Here is a 16,972-nt window from a genome sequence, read left to right on the forward strand (position 1 = left end):
AGTGTACTCTGACTGGGCTGGTGTTTGTAATGGCACGGGAGGCGGAGCTTCTGTACAGAACTGTCCAATGGGATGAGAATCTCCTTCAACCAGCTAAAAAGACTCCTGCAGGGCCGCTGTTTAGTATCAAGTGTTCTGAGGATGCAGTCTGTCAGCTGCACCTCCCTCACTGCGAAGCAAAGGAAGGTGAGCTCTGCGCTGCTGTGACTGAGCCATTAAACTGAAAAGGCTGTGACAGTGTGGGATGTTATATGTACGAAACCATGTCACTGAAATAATCATAGATTCAAATTAAGATCATTTTATTCATTAAAAACGCACAGTTCAGGTCAGTCCAATCCAGTTCAGTAAAGTTCATTTTAGTTTATCAGAATAAAAAAAATGCCCGAGTGTAAAATGTCTGGCTAAAGGAAAACAGCTGATTAAATCAGATCTTCAGTTCAATTCAGTCCCCTGTCTGAATGCATGTGTTGCAAGTGACGCTGGATAGGAAGAAATCTATTTCATTAGGAAAAACCTTTAGCAGAACCAGACTTCAGAAAGGCTGCCATGTTCATCAATGTATACACATAAAGAGAGGGAATGAGAAGAGATGCTCAGTGAGTCATTAGAGGTCCTCAGGCAGTCTAGCACCATGATTAAAAAGTTCAAAGCCTAATTTTAAAGGTAGAGGATGTTTACTTCCTGGATCCAAATTGGGAACTATTCCATATAGAGGGGTCTGATCCCGAAGGTTTGACTTTTAAAACTTCTAGTAAGCTCAAGTAAACCTTCAGTCTGAGAATGAAGTGTTCTGTTGGGAAAATATGATTCTATGAGATCTTTAAGATCCTTTGCAGCTTGTTTCTAAGAGAAGAATTTTAAATTCTATTCAAAGAGCCCGTTAAGACAAGCTAAAAGAAGAGAAATATGATCACTGCTGCTAATTCTCATTTTGGATCAGCTGGAACCTTTTCAGATAACTGAATAATAATAAATATTAATGATCCAGCATAGAAATAAGACTGAGTGAGGAGGCTGAGTTAGAAGCAAATCCAACGGGGAGGCCTTGTTTTCTTATTTTGGCCCACATGGGTCAAACACCCTTCCTGGAAACCTGAGAGCAGCAGTGTTCACATTTAAAACCAAACTCAAGACTGACCTTTTTGGTCTTGCTTAGCTGAACTTTAAACGCACAGTGTGTTACAGAATCAAAGTCGAAGGACAGAAAAATGTAATGTTTCATTTAAAACTGTGTGTCTATTGATCTAATCTCTTTATTAACACAACTGTTATGGTTTTATTCTCTAAGAATGAACCATTTATATCTGCTTGAAGGGGGTTCATTTACATGGACGCTGTCATATTTGTGCCACCATTTTAGTACGGTGTCTCTGAATGGACAAACGCCTCTGTGTTTAAAGTGAGAACCCTCTGAGCTTTAAAACTACAGTACCAGCATTGTCTGATAGGTTTCTAGAGCATCGTTTAAGACAAGCAACACCTTAGGGTGCATTCCCACTAGAATAGTCCAGGGGAATCTGTATAACTGGGAGGGGAATTTGGAAAAATTTAGCGTTTTTATTTGGTTTGTTTGCTTTTGTGCACTGCTTTACTCAAGCAAGCCAAACTGCCTCGACCAGGTCATGTAGTAGTGAGCAGCAGAACATGCAACAAGTTATCTGACATGATGCGGTACGTTATGTCTAGTGTCACTTTTCTGTTTTTGGTCCATTTTTGCTTTCCCACTGTCAGCGCACCTGACCAGAGTTCACTTGCAAGAGGACAGAGACCCCAGGTTTTCAAGCAAACTAGAGTTTGCTTCTTTGATCCGCACCAGGGTCCAGATGTGTGTTCATATTGCTCCAAACAGACTAGACTGTCCGTGGAAGTCAGCCACGATTTGTTTGAAGTGGACCAAACATGCACGCAGTAGTAATAGTTACCTGTAGTGCAGTCATTGCTGCACCTGAGGCACTGGATCCACTCGCAGATGAAATCATGTTTGTCTGGAAGAATATTGGCCACTGACGGCCACCGTCCATTCACAACTGTGTGTTTGAAGCCATTGCTATGTTTGTCTTTACCACAGTGTCAGTAATTCTTATACTATACCTTTAAATTATTAATTGTTATTACCCATCCACCCTTCCTTCTCTTTTTTCTATACCTTCTTAATCCTACTCAGTATCATGGGTGGTGGAGCCTATCTCAGCCTCTGTCAGGTTAGAGGCAGGACACACCCCTGAAGGTTGCCAGTCCAGGCACAAATAACCACTCATGGCTTGAAAAATGCATGAAGTGCACATTCTCTCCGCAGATTTTGCTGTATGAACAGCAGTAAGTGTGAAGGAAACCAGCACACATCATTCATGTGTCTGTCCTCAAGTTTTCCTCCAAAAGGTTTCCAATCATGTTGTTTGAATGATAGTAAATTAATCTGAGCCACATTTTTTCAGGAGGTGAGAGGTGATCGTTGCACAGATTGAGCTCTTAGCAGAAAATGTTTAAAAGCTTTCTTCTTTCACAGCTCTGTGTTTTGAAGGCCTGCTCTCTGTTGCCCACATCACTGATGATGATGGGATGAACATCTTGAAACCCCTGGAGATCACTGATACCCATGTGGTGGTGAAGGTCCCCCACCTCTCTAACTTTGGTCTTCTCTGGGACACTGTGAAAAGGTTCCTGAAAATAAACCTGCCAGTTAATGGCCAAATCCTGCTGTTCCACCGATCTCCAATACTCGATGTGCTTCTTCTGCCGGAAAACATCCCTCTGCCAGAGGTAAAACCGACAGATGTGCTGCAGGGTACTCTCCCCACCAGGAGACACAGACAGTTAAACTAAACAGTTAAATAGAAATTATTAGCGGTACTGGTGTACAAATCATCTTTTTACTGGTAACCATTGATACCTTTAACTTTATTTTTCCTGGTTTTCCTGGTGAGATTTAGTTTGGTGTTCTCTGTGCCATCAATTATTACTTCATCACCTTCATTCATGTACCAGTGACCTAATAGTTGTTTTATTTTCTTAATTTAGTTTAAATTCTTTCTAAAATACTTAGAATGACTCTGATGTGTTTAGAGTTGACTCTGTTGTAAAAATCATCTTCTTGCTGAAGGTTGCTGCCCAACAACGAGGTGCTGAGAACATCAGGACCTCCTCTGAGTGCTCTCTCATTGTGAATAAAAGTTACAGCGTCCGCTGTGTCCCTGAAGGCCTCACCATACAGCCTGAGGTGAGTCAGGTGTCACGTGTAAATGATGTCCACAGCCAGAAAGATTTTCCATCAGGTCCAACACTAACATGCTTTGCTGCTTTTCAGCACCAGCTGTTTCGTTTAAAGTTTGGACCAAATTTCCATCCAACATTTGAAATCTTCCCAACGGAAAACCTAAAGAAAGTAACTGTGATGGTCCGAGACCAGGAGAAGACTGATGTCTGGAAACGTGATGTTCATCTGACAGGTGAGAACTTTACCTTCCTGCAGCAGCATGAGTTAATGTGTGAACTCCTCCCTCTCCTCTGTAACTGGAACATGTCTTTAACACAAAATCTAACACAAACACAAAAACGTGTTTGTAAAAGATTTTAAAAGAAAAATATGAGAAAAAATAGAGAATATATTTCATATGAAACAACTGGAGGGATAAAGGTATGTGGAATTTAATTTTAAATATTCTTGTTACTTAAGATCTGGTTTTCTTTTTAGCTCCAGGAGCAAGAAGAGAAGTTTTAGAGAGGAATGTTCCAGCACCAGACAGCGTCTCGGATGATGATGGAGTCCAGCCACAGGACAGGCTCTTCTTAGATCGGACACAGTTTGTTCAAAGGGTGACTGAACCTGTTCTAGACAGGCTGCTGGATAAACTCTACCAGCGTAAAGTTCTAAATTATCATGAGATGGAAACAGTAAAAGAAAAGATCAGAGCAGAAAAAGCTCGAGATGTGATCGACATGGTGCGAAGAAAAGGAACTGAAGCCAGCGCAATTCTCATCGATGCTCTTTGCGAGGAGGATTTCTACCTTTCCAGAGAGCTGAAGTTATCGTGATGCTACAACAAGAAGCTACAGAGCTGTGATGGTGGACCTGGAGGACAGATGACTGATTTAAAGTCTTACACTACTCACTGTGGTCTGGTAACACACTTTAAGGAAGGAAGGAAGGAAGGAAGGAAGGAAGGAAGGAAGGAAGGAAGGAAGGAAGGAAGGAAGAAAGAAAGAAAGAAAGAATTTGTTTATTAAATTTTGTTTTATTTGTTTTATGGGGTTTTGCAGATGATCTTCAGCTAACACCAACATGTGAGCTGAATTTAGTCACAAGATTAAAGCTGTAAATGGGTGTGAAATGACAAGGAGATGAGAGACTGAACTGCAAAGCTGGTTTCTCTCATGAGCACGAGGATTTCAGCAGGACAGTTTGCTCTGTTCTTTTCCTACTTTTGCCCATCGTAGCTGGAAGCTTCTTGCTGGAGATTAACCATCCTTGCTGGAGAGCGAACGAAGTGATGCAGAAACCAGTCTGGAAATCTTTGTGCATTAAAAAATGGCAGATGAGGCTCCATGTTCTGTTTTTATGAGTCCTGTATGTATCCACAGCAGCAGGAAATAACTGGAAAGCAGAACACAAGTCAGCAGGAAGGACACACTCAGTTGCCACTGTTAGATAGTAACGCGTTACTAGTATAACTTGTAACGTGTTACTGTCACCATGTTACTTTTGTCAGTAACTAATACTCTGATGCATTACTCTTTATATAAAGTAACTTAGTTACTGTTACCCTATGGTGCATTACTCCATTACTACCGAAATTAATACATTCTGTACAGCAGCTGTGAACTTCTTCCTGTTTCCAGCACCACGTGGTCAGTGTTGCAAGGTCCGCTGGTTTGGCTTGTTTTTTTTGTGAAGTCGCTTGTAAAAATCATCACTTGCGGGTTGAAGCTTCCTTTGTAAAGCCCTCCCGATTCTCTCACAACTACCCACAAAGCAATAACTCCTGGATGCGGAACAGCAACATGAACACAACAGTCCTTTTTTCAGGAAAGTGAAAACCCTGGTGTCCAAACCGTCACGGCCCTACCCACACACACGTGTGAGACAATGCCAGTGCATAACTAAGGAAATATATATATATATATATATATATATATATATATATATATACATATATAAAGAGAAAGAAACAGTACATTAAAGGGCTCATCATATTTAATTTTTGAGCTGCTGTCATATTAATTTTCATTTCTATTCTTTTTTTTCATATAATTTGCTGGCTTGACTAAAACAAATAAGTGCTGAAAAATTACTTTGAGTTTGTTTTATATTTTGTAAAACACTTTCATTAAATTATAAGGATATTAATAAAAGAATTTGTAAGAATGTTCTTTAACAAAAGTAACTAAAAAGTTACTTTTAACAATAACGCATTACTTTTTGGTGCAAGTAATCAAAGTAACTACTTTTTGAATTAAGTAGCTAGTAACTAAGTAGTTACTTTATTAGTAACTAGCACAAAACTGTGAGTTGCACAGAAACATGCTAATGCAGTCAATGCTGCAAAAGATTAGCCGGCACCGTCATACATTGTCTCACCTGCTGATATTTAAGCAGGGGCCTGGTTAGAAAATCACAGCAGAAAGTCAAGAGTGACATTTGGGCCCTTACATGCCACCGCTCCAGAAGTTTTCTGGAACATTGTCAAACTCCGGTGCATGTATGGTAGCAGCTTTAGGGTTAGTTAGGCAATACCTGAAAAACAAAAACATATCCAGAAAGTATGCTTTCAGTTACTTGTAAGGCTTGAAAAGGACATTGAAAAGAAGCAAAACAAAAACTATTCACATCTGGTCTTCACTGAATGTTAAAGTTCAGTAAATTCAATTCAATTCAGCTTTATTTGTTTAGTACCAACGGCACGCAAATATAAATTCACCTTTAGCTGTCATCGGGTGAGAGGGGGGTACACTCTGGACAAGTCCCCAGTTCATTGTAGAGCAACGTTACTAATTTGGAGGCCAACTACAGTGGACTGTGATTCACACACTGTCTCTCGGTCAGTGCAACTGGAACAAGAAGATAGATGATTTAATGGCACGGGTCACACACATGGGCCTATGACTAAATTGCACCTGAGTTAAAACAAAGCCACCAGGTCAGGCAATATTTTAGTTTTAATCTAACAACCAGAGCAGGGTCCCAGAATATTAGACATTTCTTCTCCAAGAATGGTGGGAGTCAAACTATAGAGGGCTGAAATGATTTCTTGGTCATTCATTCATTCATTGTCTGTAACCACTAAACTTAGATGGGTTGTGGAGGATGGAACCGTAACAGACCGCACGCGGACGCCACACGAGTATAAATTCACTTTTAGCTGTCATCGGGTGAGAGGGGGGTACACTCTGGACAAGTCCCCAGTTCATTGTAGAGCAGCGTTACTAATTTGGAGGTCAACTACAGTGGACTGTGATTCACACACTGTCTCTCGGTCAGTGCAACTGGAACAAGAAGATAGATGATTTAATGGTGCGGGTCTGGTGAGGACTGAAAACTGGAGGAATAGATGCTGAATTCAAATGTCTACTGTTAAATTGAACTAACCTGCTACAACAGCACGGAGTTGATGCTCCAGCAGCATAAGCTTTCACTCAGTTACGTGGCTGCATTGAATGACTATGATGCATTCAAGTTCTCAGGGCAGCCAACTTTCACGCATTGGCTCACTTGAGACTCAAGCATTTGAGTGGTTCACATGCTCTCACGCCACACCTCGGATTTCTCATGCTGAAACATACATCAAGAGCAATTCTGGAGATTCGGGAGGTTTCCCAGTGGGCCGCATTACTCTTGGGCCGGTGTCCCGGTGAAACAAATAAGTGGCTAAGTAAGAACAGCCTACGAATTGATCTAAGTAATTATCTGAGAAGAATAAATAGTAGTCATGTTTGGATCAACACTGAAATATCTATTCCTCCTTTACCACAGGTGTCAAACTCCGGTCCTCGAGGGCCGATATCCTGCAGGTTTTCATTGTTTCCCTGATCTAACACACCTGACTGAAATTAATGGGTTATTTTGAAGAAGTTGACAAGAAGCTGTTGGATCCATTTGATTTTATTCAGGTGTATTAGATCTGGGAAACACTGAAAACCTGCAGGATACCGGCCCTCGAGGACTGGAGTTTGACACCCCTGTCCTATACCAACATTTACATAACTAAACTTTGAGGATAAGTAGAAACTGTGGACTGTTAAATATAAGGACTACAGTGGACTACAGTGCGCAAACGAAGAAGTGACGAAAACTGAAGAAACTAAAACCAAACAAAAGAGCAGCAGATCCATAACTAATGTGACCGTCGTCACAACAAAAAAAACACTAACCTAAGTCTTCACCTAGCGGCCATCTTGCCACAGGCTTGCTCTCTCGCGGGATCTGTGGTATCTGAGGGAAGGTAAGTGATCTGCACAAACATAAATAGTCTTATTTTGTTGAAATCTTGATGGATTTACAAACGCTTTGGTTTCTTACAAAAGTTATTATTTTGTTTATAATTCTGGATACTTGAACAGGTTGAAATAGCAGCTTTCGTCTTTGAAAAATGACTTAAACGTGCAGCATAGTTGTGTTCTCCATCAGAAGGCACAGTTAGGCTCATCTGAGCAGCAGAGCGGCTCATTCGCCAGGCATCAGCAAGTTCCAGACAATCACACCCCATTAGCTTGCTGGAGGTCAGAGACTTCAGTGGGCCCTAAGCAGAATAAGTTTTGGGGGCCCTACCCCTTCACGCCATGAACAAAGTTTTTGGGTAGATGTGACACCCCTAAGTCATCGTATATTGTATGTTAACTTATTCAAAACATTCTAGGACACTGTATTGTGCACAATTATTGCTCCATAAAGCTGTAATAACATGTATCCCTATTTAACATGCAAGAGGAAAATATACAACAAAATACTATAAGCACACAACTAGTTATTTCACAATCACTTAACTTAGTTAAAGAGATACTGTTTAATCTACCACGCGGCAGTAGCACTAAAGCAGATGTTTGTGTGGAGTGTGCAACAATGAATTTTTAAAATATAAACTAAATACATTGAGAACTTAAAGTAACGTTAATAAACGTTTTCTCTGAACATTTATTTATTAACTGTTAATCCATTAGTCTGACTCTTTCTTTAAATGGACATATACATAATATTATAATGGCTGATAATACTGTATATTAAATAAATGATCATTCATTCAACTTTAAAAACTTCTAAATTCATTGATCAATCATGACATCATGACAGAAGATGTGTTTTTGCTCGAGGAGCACATCGGCTGCACACAGTATGGTATAGACAGTCACCACCATATGCTGCTGGCATTAGTTGTGTCCCTGTTTTTTAAGCTAAGGCTGGACCACATTGCCAAGATGACTATACTTAGCATCCAGGGAAACAACATGCACCACAAGCTCAACAAAACAGTCCTGTTGAAAGGGTTTAAGCTGTAGTGGAATTTTATTTATCAAAGATCACACACTAAGTGAGAATCAAACAAAGTATTTTTAATAAGAGCCGATCAGCAATGAGAGTCCCACAGTCAAAGAAGTTTTGGCTGCACGAGTCTGAACAGATGCATTTGGGTTTGGTTTATATAGGCCAGCATGAGCTGATCACATCAAGGTAAATCATTAGTACTCTGTTTCAAAGGAATGTTAGGAGATTGGAAGGGGAGGTAAATGAAGCTCACTCAATTCTTATCTGGGTACAAGTCATCCTCCTTCCTCAGTAAAACACAAGACAAGGTTTTGTAACAATACAAAGTGCATGTGTATAAAATTTTCCATTACAAAGCCAAGCCATGCTTTTTGGCCTGTTTTTTATTAATATTATATATTTTCTTTTTAGTTTTGTTTGATTACTGAGGTGTAGTTTGTGTTGGTTTGAAGTTCTCTCTCACTCTGCTATGCCCTGTGTATTTTTCTAGTGAAATCTTAAATTGGGTCATTTCATTGTATTTCACTGTAACTCGGAGCCTTTTCAGTGTTAAATTCAGTTCCGCTGTTTCACTCACACGTCTCTCTGTTTTTATTTCTGTCCTCCATGTGTAAATCTCCACTATAGTCTAGTTCTCTGTACAGGGTGGGGGTTTCAACAAGCTGCATTCCTTCATGTTTCCTTCATATTTCTATCCCAAATTTCCCTGAGGGCTCTCTGAAGGGATTAATAAAGTATTTCTATTCTATTCTATTCTATGTAAATTTGTAAATCTCTATTGGCCAACAGCGCGATTGAGACATCTAGCCTTTATTATATCTATCGTTGGATATGTGTAGCAATGTTACTGTCTATTGGGGAAGTGATTTATGTCTGTCTGCTGTAACTTTAAGTTTTTGTGTTGATGTTTAAACAACAGCAGTTCCCTGCAATCTTAAAACCACGACTTCTTGTTTAGTTCAGATGTGCAATAAAAAATATTAGCCACTCTGACACCTGAGTTTTTTTTAAGGATCTATCCAGTTACATGCAGTCATGATAAAAAAGAAAACAATGTAGTGTAATACCTCGATATTAATGTGAAATCTTGATTATTAATATTACATTTATGAAACTTTATCACTTGATTTGCTTCGAGTGGGGCACCACTCTTCTGTGCAATGACGAGAAAGCAGTGAGTGGGTATTTTGTTAAAGAAAATTCAATCATCTCATCATCTCATACCTAAAGCCGTAAATTCAACGTCTGAAGGGACCACAACTTAACCCACAATAATCACAGAAGCAATGCCGAATTATAATAATGCAAGCAATTTATTAACCACCAATAATCAATTAACAGCAAACAGTAAGAAATGGCAGAAATGATGAAATTATCAATATCGCTTTAGAGACTCTGCCGGCCTTCATTTGCGCAGGGAGGGTGAATCAGCTTAAAAGACAGCAGAAATAAAGCAGAGTAATGGAAACTAAAGTCAGGAGAATAATTGAACTAAACCAAACCAAAGATTATAAAAAAAGATAATATCTGTGAACTTTATGAGGTTATAATATGAGAAAATTAACTAAACTAATGAGCAGAATTTAGTTAATTTCAGTCAGAACTATGACAAAGGAAGCAAAAAGGGGGTTTGTTAAAGAAATGAACTGTATGGAACTTTAGAATGAAAGGGGAATAAGGGAGACACCAGCTAAAACCCAGATGGAGATCATGGTTTATCTTGCTTTGGCGCAGGGGTGATCATGAAGCAATCGCCAGCAGCAGAGGTATCCAGGTGGATGTTCCCTGAACTCTTCCAATGGAAAGGGAGAAAGCAGCCTGTCTTAGACCTCTCAGGTCGGGCGTCCAAAGCGAACCGCGTGGCCTTCAGTTCTCCACGGTGACAATTGCTGGTGTGACAGCTGGTGTTTCCAGAAGTCTTTGGAAATCACAATCAGAGCCTTTTATTGAGTCTGTCCACAGTCAGGTGTTCTTGATCAAAAAGCTCCCAGCTGAAATTGGCTCTGAAGACTAGAACTTTGGACTAGCTCCCCAAGGTTCTTTCAAACAGAAAAATTCATTAAAAATTCAGCAGGTTTTGAATGTATCTCGTGCTGTATACAAAAAGTTTATATCTTGGTTGCATAACAACGGTTTTGGGTTGCTTTGAGCAAAATATTGAAAAAATAAACGAATAAACGAGGACAAAAGACAAAAACTAAGTTGAATGTTCTAAATGTTAATCCATGGATTTATTCTTCTTACAGATTTGTTTCCTTCCTTCTTCTTTCTCTCTCGAATCTACTTCTTAACTCCCGTTTTACTCTTCTGAAAAATGCCTAAGACACATGCCTAAGATTCATTTACATACAAAGACGATAGGTTTAATTAAATGGTCTATGTAAGTTTTAAACTAATTTTCCCATGTCCCAATCAACAAGAAAATGCATTATAATACACTTTAAAAAGACAGATGAAAAACTAAAGAGGAGAATTAATTATTCATGAAATATAAACACACATTTATACCATTTTCACCTATGCAAGATATACTTTGAAAATCCGGAACCTGGAAAGAAAGTTCATATTTGCAATAATACATTCTCAGTTAAGTCATGAATGTTTCTGGACAAAAAGTTTCTGTAAAGTCTTAAAAAGTTTCCTTGGATCCAAAGTAACAAACCTAATATATAATGGAAAAATAAGCTCTGCTGCTCTAGAATCAGCAGTGGCCCCTTCGCCTGAGTCCGACCCAGCAGCAGACCTTCATCTCCAGCAGTCCAGTGATGCGTTTGAGGGTGAGTGGGTGAAATAGACATTGGTTGGCTGTTTTGGTTTATTAGTACTGTACCATTGGTAATTACTGAGACAATAATCAACCCATTAGCTATTTTGAATAATCAATAGCACAATATAGGCTATATTTATTTATTACGCAACTTAAGTCGCTGTCCTTGTTGTTGACGCAGCCAGGCCCATGTCCCCAAAGCAAGCCTCTGATAGTGAAGGGAATTTTTTAAGTTTATTTTCTTCCTGTATCACAATACGGGAGATTTATGGGAAAATAATAACACGAGAAAGATGGGTAAAAAAATGGGAGTTTCCAGGCCAAAACGGGGTACTTGACAGGTATGGAGAAGCAGCTCAGCAATTACTGCTAAGTGGAATGCAGATCTGTCTCTTGGAGGAGAATCTGACAGTCTGTGATCTCCAACTTTATTTTTGTCTACTGGAGAAGAAAAAGAACAAAAAAAAAAAAAAGGCTGAAAAGTTATTAGTTTAGTTTGTGTATTCTCTTGATGAGAGGACCGACCAGTAACCCGCATGGTCAAGATATGCAGGAGAAGTTATTCATATGCGCTACGGACAGCCAGCTGACATGAAAAGACTTGTTTGTCCTGTTGCTGCTGAGTAAAACTGACCAAAAAATACAACTTGTAATGTTAGCAAGTGTTAACAGGCAGGCTCGGTTGGATAGCGGTTGCATCATACAGAAAAATAAACTTATTGATAAAGACACAGGATCTCCACTTGATGGTGTCTTGATAGAAGGCACAGCATCTGGCTTTAATTTTGATAAGTCCCCAGGTCAGTGTGAACTGCTCTAAGGAAATGCATCAACTTACGATAGCAACAGGCTACTCAGCATTAATCTCTGTTACCAAGAACTTAATCTGTTTACTCTGAGAGTGATCAGTATAGCACAATATATTAAAGGGAATATATGAAATTTCCACAACACTTGCTAGCTAAAGCCATTTCTTTTTGCTGCCAGTTGGTAAAGCAGTCTTCCTTGACTGGAAACCAGCATGTGGTTTGTTATATTGAGAAATCTAATCCATTGCTCTCTCACAGCAAAGTTTTTCGGTAAATAATGAACGCTAACGTGATTAGCTTGTATCTTAACCCGCTAACCCACTACTGCACATAACATGTGGAGCCGCCATCTCCTTGTCCTCAGTCAGAACGGGTGGAGAGGGTGGGGCAGAAGCTTGTGGCCCCGCCCTGTGGGGTTATGACGTGTCTGAGCTCGCCTTTTTCTGCCCGCTATTGGTTCACAATGATTTAAAAGCAGAAAAAGCCATTTTGATCAAAATTTCCTCTAGTGTCAGATAAATGCCACATGGAGATGTGAACAACATGAAAAACATTATTTTCACCAGAGTGGGTCTTTCAGGGACAAAAAACTGGAAACTTTAAATTATTGTTTTTCGCACATCAGCGCTTGATTGCTCACAAAAAAAATACCCACTGCCTATTTGTTGTTTTGTTTATTTAAATTTTTAAATTAAATATTTGCTATCAGAGGTGTAATTACATGTTTTAAGTAGTTATGGGTACCATAGCATGAAAATCAGAGAAATGTTAATACATTATTTACATAATAATACTGCTACTACATTGTAAAGAAGAAAACAAATTGAGTGCATTACATCAGGCACCGTTAAGAACACTGAAAAACATCATAACACACAGACGTAAAAAAGTGGCAACAATCCTGGAGTAGAGGGGCCCATGGCGATATTCTTTTTGGTGGCCCAGAATTCCTGGCAACTGTTTGATGACATGGTGCAGAAAGTCAAACTGAGCTGCAATGTCTCACGGCATCCTGGAAGAAAAAATTGTATAATGCAGTTTCTCAGTTGGGCAGGGTCTGGGGTGTAAATTTTAGAGGGATGGGTGGGGTGGGGTGAGGAGATTCAGGGACATTGTGATGTCTGGGGTGCCTGGCCGGGGGTGCTTTTATATGGGTCGCCATGTAAAGTATTATTCTTTAGCCCACTGTACTCTTGATCAAACTGTGTATGTGCAGTTCATCTATCAGCCGCATTTCATTTGTTTTTGTTTTGTTTGTCTTGGATTAACATGTTCCTTTGGTCAAATTATTTTCAGTCTTTTCTAGGGGTACCATAATTTTTGTTCAGGCCTGTTTCACAAGTAAATTCTTTTAAATAATTCTGTTGAAGCATGGTTGAAAAGCTATGTCTGACTTTCATTGTTTAAATTTTATAGAATTTTTATTTATTATTACTTTTATCAGATGGTTTCCACAGATGGTCTTCCACCAGAAGAGTCAGCAACCAGCAAAAAGAAATGGATGCTTGCTAATTAAGAAGAAAAATCAACTAACACTGATCTTTGCAGGATCTACCATCCCCGAGGGAAGCCAGCATGAAAGTCAACCTGAACTGAGATGGGTCTGTCTGCGGCTTGCAAGATAGAGGCGTCGAATAGTGGGCGTGTCGTTTAGTGACATCACTACTCGACACGCCCACTAAATAGAGGGAAATCACGTTAAACCACGCGAGATGTAAAATGCGCCAAAGCTACAAAAAAAAAAAAAATAAACAGGAAGTTAACTAACCTTGAACGTTGGTTCCGGCACCCGCCAAAAAACAAGAAAAAAATAAGAAGAATGAAGGACCGTATGCAGACTGTAAGTGTCAGTGTATTATATTTATATTGTCGTAGCAAGTAATATTTATCTACATTATAAAATATAAGTGGATAAAGAGAACGAGAACGAGTTTCAAAAGTTTCAGAGGGAGTTTGTTTGGGATCATCAGGGAGACACCAAGAACAAGACGGCTAGAAGACTGGGTTGACTTCACCATCAATGTGCTCTTACCGGAAGTATGACAAGATTTTTTTGTTTACATAAAATCTTTAATATTGGCACTGTGTTTAATATAGTACATAATGGCTTTTCACACCACATGACTTCTAGTTGAAAGAACGTTGAAATGGAACAATACAGATGTGTAATGTTAAAATTCTTAGAGCTAATGCTAATGACCTAAACTAATGTCAATCATATCTAGGTGACAGTTCACACCCTGGCTATAAAATATGACACGCCAATGCAAGAGGCTATTGTCAGATACAAAAAAGGGTTACAGTATGAACCATGGTAAGTTTATTATGTAAAGAATTGATGATAGACATATTTCAATAAGTATTGCAACATCTAATTGAAAAACTTAATATTTGTTCTTTTTTGACAGTGAATTGAAAATGATTGAGAAAGCGTTAGTGAAGAACTTACCTGAGGACGCAGCAGTGAAGCTCAGAGCTTTCAAAAAGAGAATGGAAAGAGCCCTTTCCCTCAGAGGAGAGGGCTGGCTCTAATACAGTTGTGTGAAAAAGTATTCCGGATTTCTTATTCTTTTGCATGTTTGTACGGTAATGGGACATGTATCTTCCCAAAATTTTAACTTTTGTCTCTTTTGTCCACAGAATATTCTCCCAAAATGTCTTGGAGATCATCTAGATGTTTTTTGGAAAAAATGACTTGACTTTTTATGTTCTTTATGCTCAGTAGTGGTTTTCGCCTTGGAACTCTGACATGGAGGCCATTTTCGCCCCTTGTCTATCTTATTGTAAAGTCATGAACATTGACCTTAACTGAGTCCAGTGAGTTCTGCAGGTCTTTGGGTGTTGTTCTGGGGGCTTTTGTGACCTCTCGGATGAGTTTTAGTTGTGCTTTTTGGGTCATTTTGGTCGGCGGGCCTCTCCCACTATTACTTTACATTGTCAGGCAGGTTCTATTTTAGTGATTTCTTGTTGAGAATTTGTCAATAACAAAGACCTTCATTTAAAAACTGCATTTTGTGTTTACTTATATTGTCTTTGTCTAATGTTTACAGTTTTATGGTGATCTGAAACATTTTAGTGGGACAAACATGCAAAAGATAAAGAAATCAATATTTTATTATATATTTTGTTTTGTTAGACCATATTCTTTCTACATCTCACAGAGCCATTCACATGAATACATAAAAAAAAACATGTACATAAAGTAACAGATTACAAATTAATGTTATAAGATCTCCTGCTTCACTACAAACACATTTTACAGTTCATAAGCATTAGAAATGAATTGATGCTTGTCACAAAAAGGCCAAGACCTTGGAAGGAGATGCTCACATCAGAATTCCAAATAAAGACCAAGAGGTGTTACAGGTTAGAGAGAGAACCAGCAACTGAGCTCCACTGGAGAGGCCCACAGCTTTCCAGAGCCCAGGTTTAGCTGATGCTGCCGACGAGCCTGTTGATGTCAAGAGAGAAAGCATGGGAGCCATTAAGGATTAATAAAATTACTGCCATTAGACATTCTTTTACTTTTTTAATTTACTACTTTCACATTCATAATATTACAACATAGGCCCCCCTTTTCAAATAAATCTGCAAATTATGCTCTTACACACAAGTGCTGACCTTATCTATTTATTATTGTTTAGCTCATTAGTTATTGTCCTGATTGTTTTTTCCTGAGAGTCAAAGAAAACTTTCCTTATTGATCCCTATTGATTAATGGAAAATACATTTTTCTGAGTATGAAGTAATGCCAGCTTTTGTAGGATAATTTGCGACTTTAATATTAATTAAGTCCTGCAGCAGGGCGACCAGTGAAACACACTGTGGAGCTCAGATGGTCCGTGCGCGCTCCCACTGGTCCGTACGTGGTCAGCGTGCACTGGTCGTACGTTTTTGAATAGATTCATTAGGGCAAATATGAATTTTGAGCAGCTATAATAACGTTCAAACTGTATTAGTAGTTAATTGGGCTCATATCCCTTTAAGAACCGTCGTCGTGTCATGTAGTAGGCGTGTCGATTAGTGACGTCACTGCTCGACACGCCTACTATACGCCACGCCTCTTTCTTGCAGGCCGCAGATGGATACACTTGCCTGAACTGACCCCTCAATGGCAAATAAAGACAGGTTCAGCCAGAGAGAAGATTGTAGCTAATGTTAGAGAAGCTACTTCACATCAGAGACGTCATAGTGATGATGGATGTGAGGAAACGGAACCAGTGGATGATTTCAACCTGATGCTGGAGCAGGTGGCAATTTTCAGGAATTAGGAGAAGGGCCTCAAAATAAGAAGAGAAAAACAAGATCAAGGCCGCACAAAGACTATTTCCTGAAATGTGGTTTCGTTAATTATTCCAAACCAAACCTGGAAGCTCAACCTATGCGTGTTATATGCAGCGAAAATCTCGAAATGAGAGTTTTAAGCCAACTAAACTAAAAAAAACAATAGAAAATGTAACCCAGTGTTACTTTGACCATTGATTATATGTTGTTATTCTGTCAGTCTTATGTACTATATTCTTTTGGTGGATGCACCGATACTGATATCAGTATCGGTATAGGCCCGATATCATGTGTGTACTTATATGACATTCATAAAAGTGTTCCGAACTACACTACACCCGATACCACTTTTATAGGAATAGATTTATATGGTTGCACAAACATACTCCAGTCCAGGGAGGGGCAACAACACGTCATGAAAAAGACATGCAGATTCCACTTTCAGGAGGGCAGTGCACATTTCCTGCAACACTCAAATGGGATAGGATTTTCGAAGTATTTCGAAGTGACTAAAGCTAACTGCAAATTGTGCTCAGCAATACTGTAAAGAAAAAGAAATAAACGTAAGAACCTTTAACACGAGCAGTTTAATAAAACATGTAAAAAAATCATCACGGGGCTGAGTACATAGAGTTT

At 39.1% G+C, this 16,972-nt stretch overlaps 2 protein-coding genes and 1 long non-coding RNA gene across 4 annotated transcripts in view; 1 reads left to right on the plus strand and 2 right to left on the minus strand.

Annotated features, from left to right (window-relative positions):
• LOC121628724 (NACHT, LRR and PYD domains-containing protein 12-like) overlaps positions 1–16,972 on the minus strand; it is a 2,607,341-nt gene that overhangs the window by 338,166 nt on the left and 2,252,203 nt on the right. The window lies entirely within an intron of this gene.
• The window catches only part of LOC121628761 (gamma-crystallin N-B-like), a 119,057-nt gene that overhangs the window by 29,178 nt on the left and 72,907 nt on the right, over positions 1–16,972 (minus strand). The gene's annotated exons all lie outside the window — the stretch shown is intronic.
• On the plus strand, positions 14,004–15,060 carry LOC121628771. Of its 2 annotated transcripts, XR_006008246.1 has the most exons (4): positions 14,004–14,089; positions 14,278–14,366; positions 14,461–14,601; positions 14,693–15,060. It is a non-coding gene; the product is annotated as an uncharacterized LOC121628771 (long non-coding RNA). The 2 variants fall into 2 exon arrangements; XR_006008245.1 differs by having other exon boundaries at positions 14,461–15,060.

This window comes from Melanotaenia boesemani, chromosome 18, assembly GCF_017639745.1.
Source record: "Melanotaenia boesemani isolate fMelBoe1 chromosome 18, fMelBoe1.pri, whole genome shotgun sequence".
Lineage (NCBI taxonomy): Eukaryota > Metazoa > Chordata > Actinopteri > Atheriniformes > Melanotaeniidae > Melanotaenia > Melanotaenia boesemani.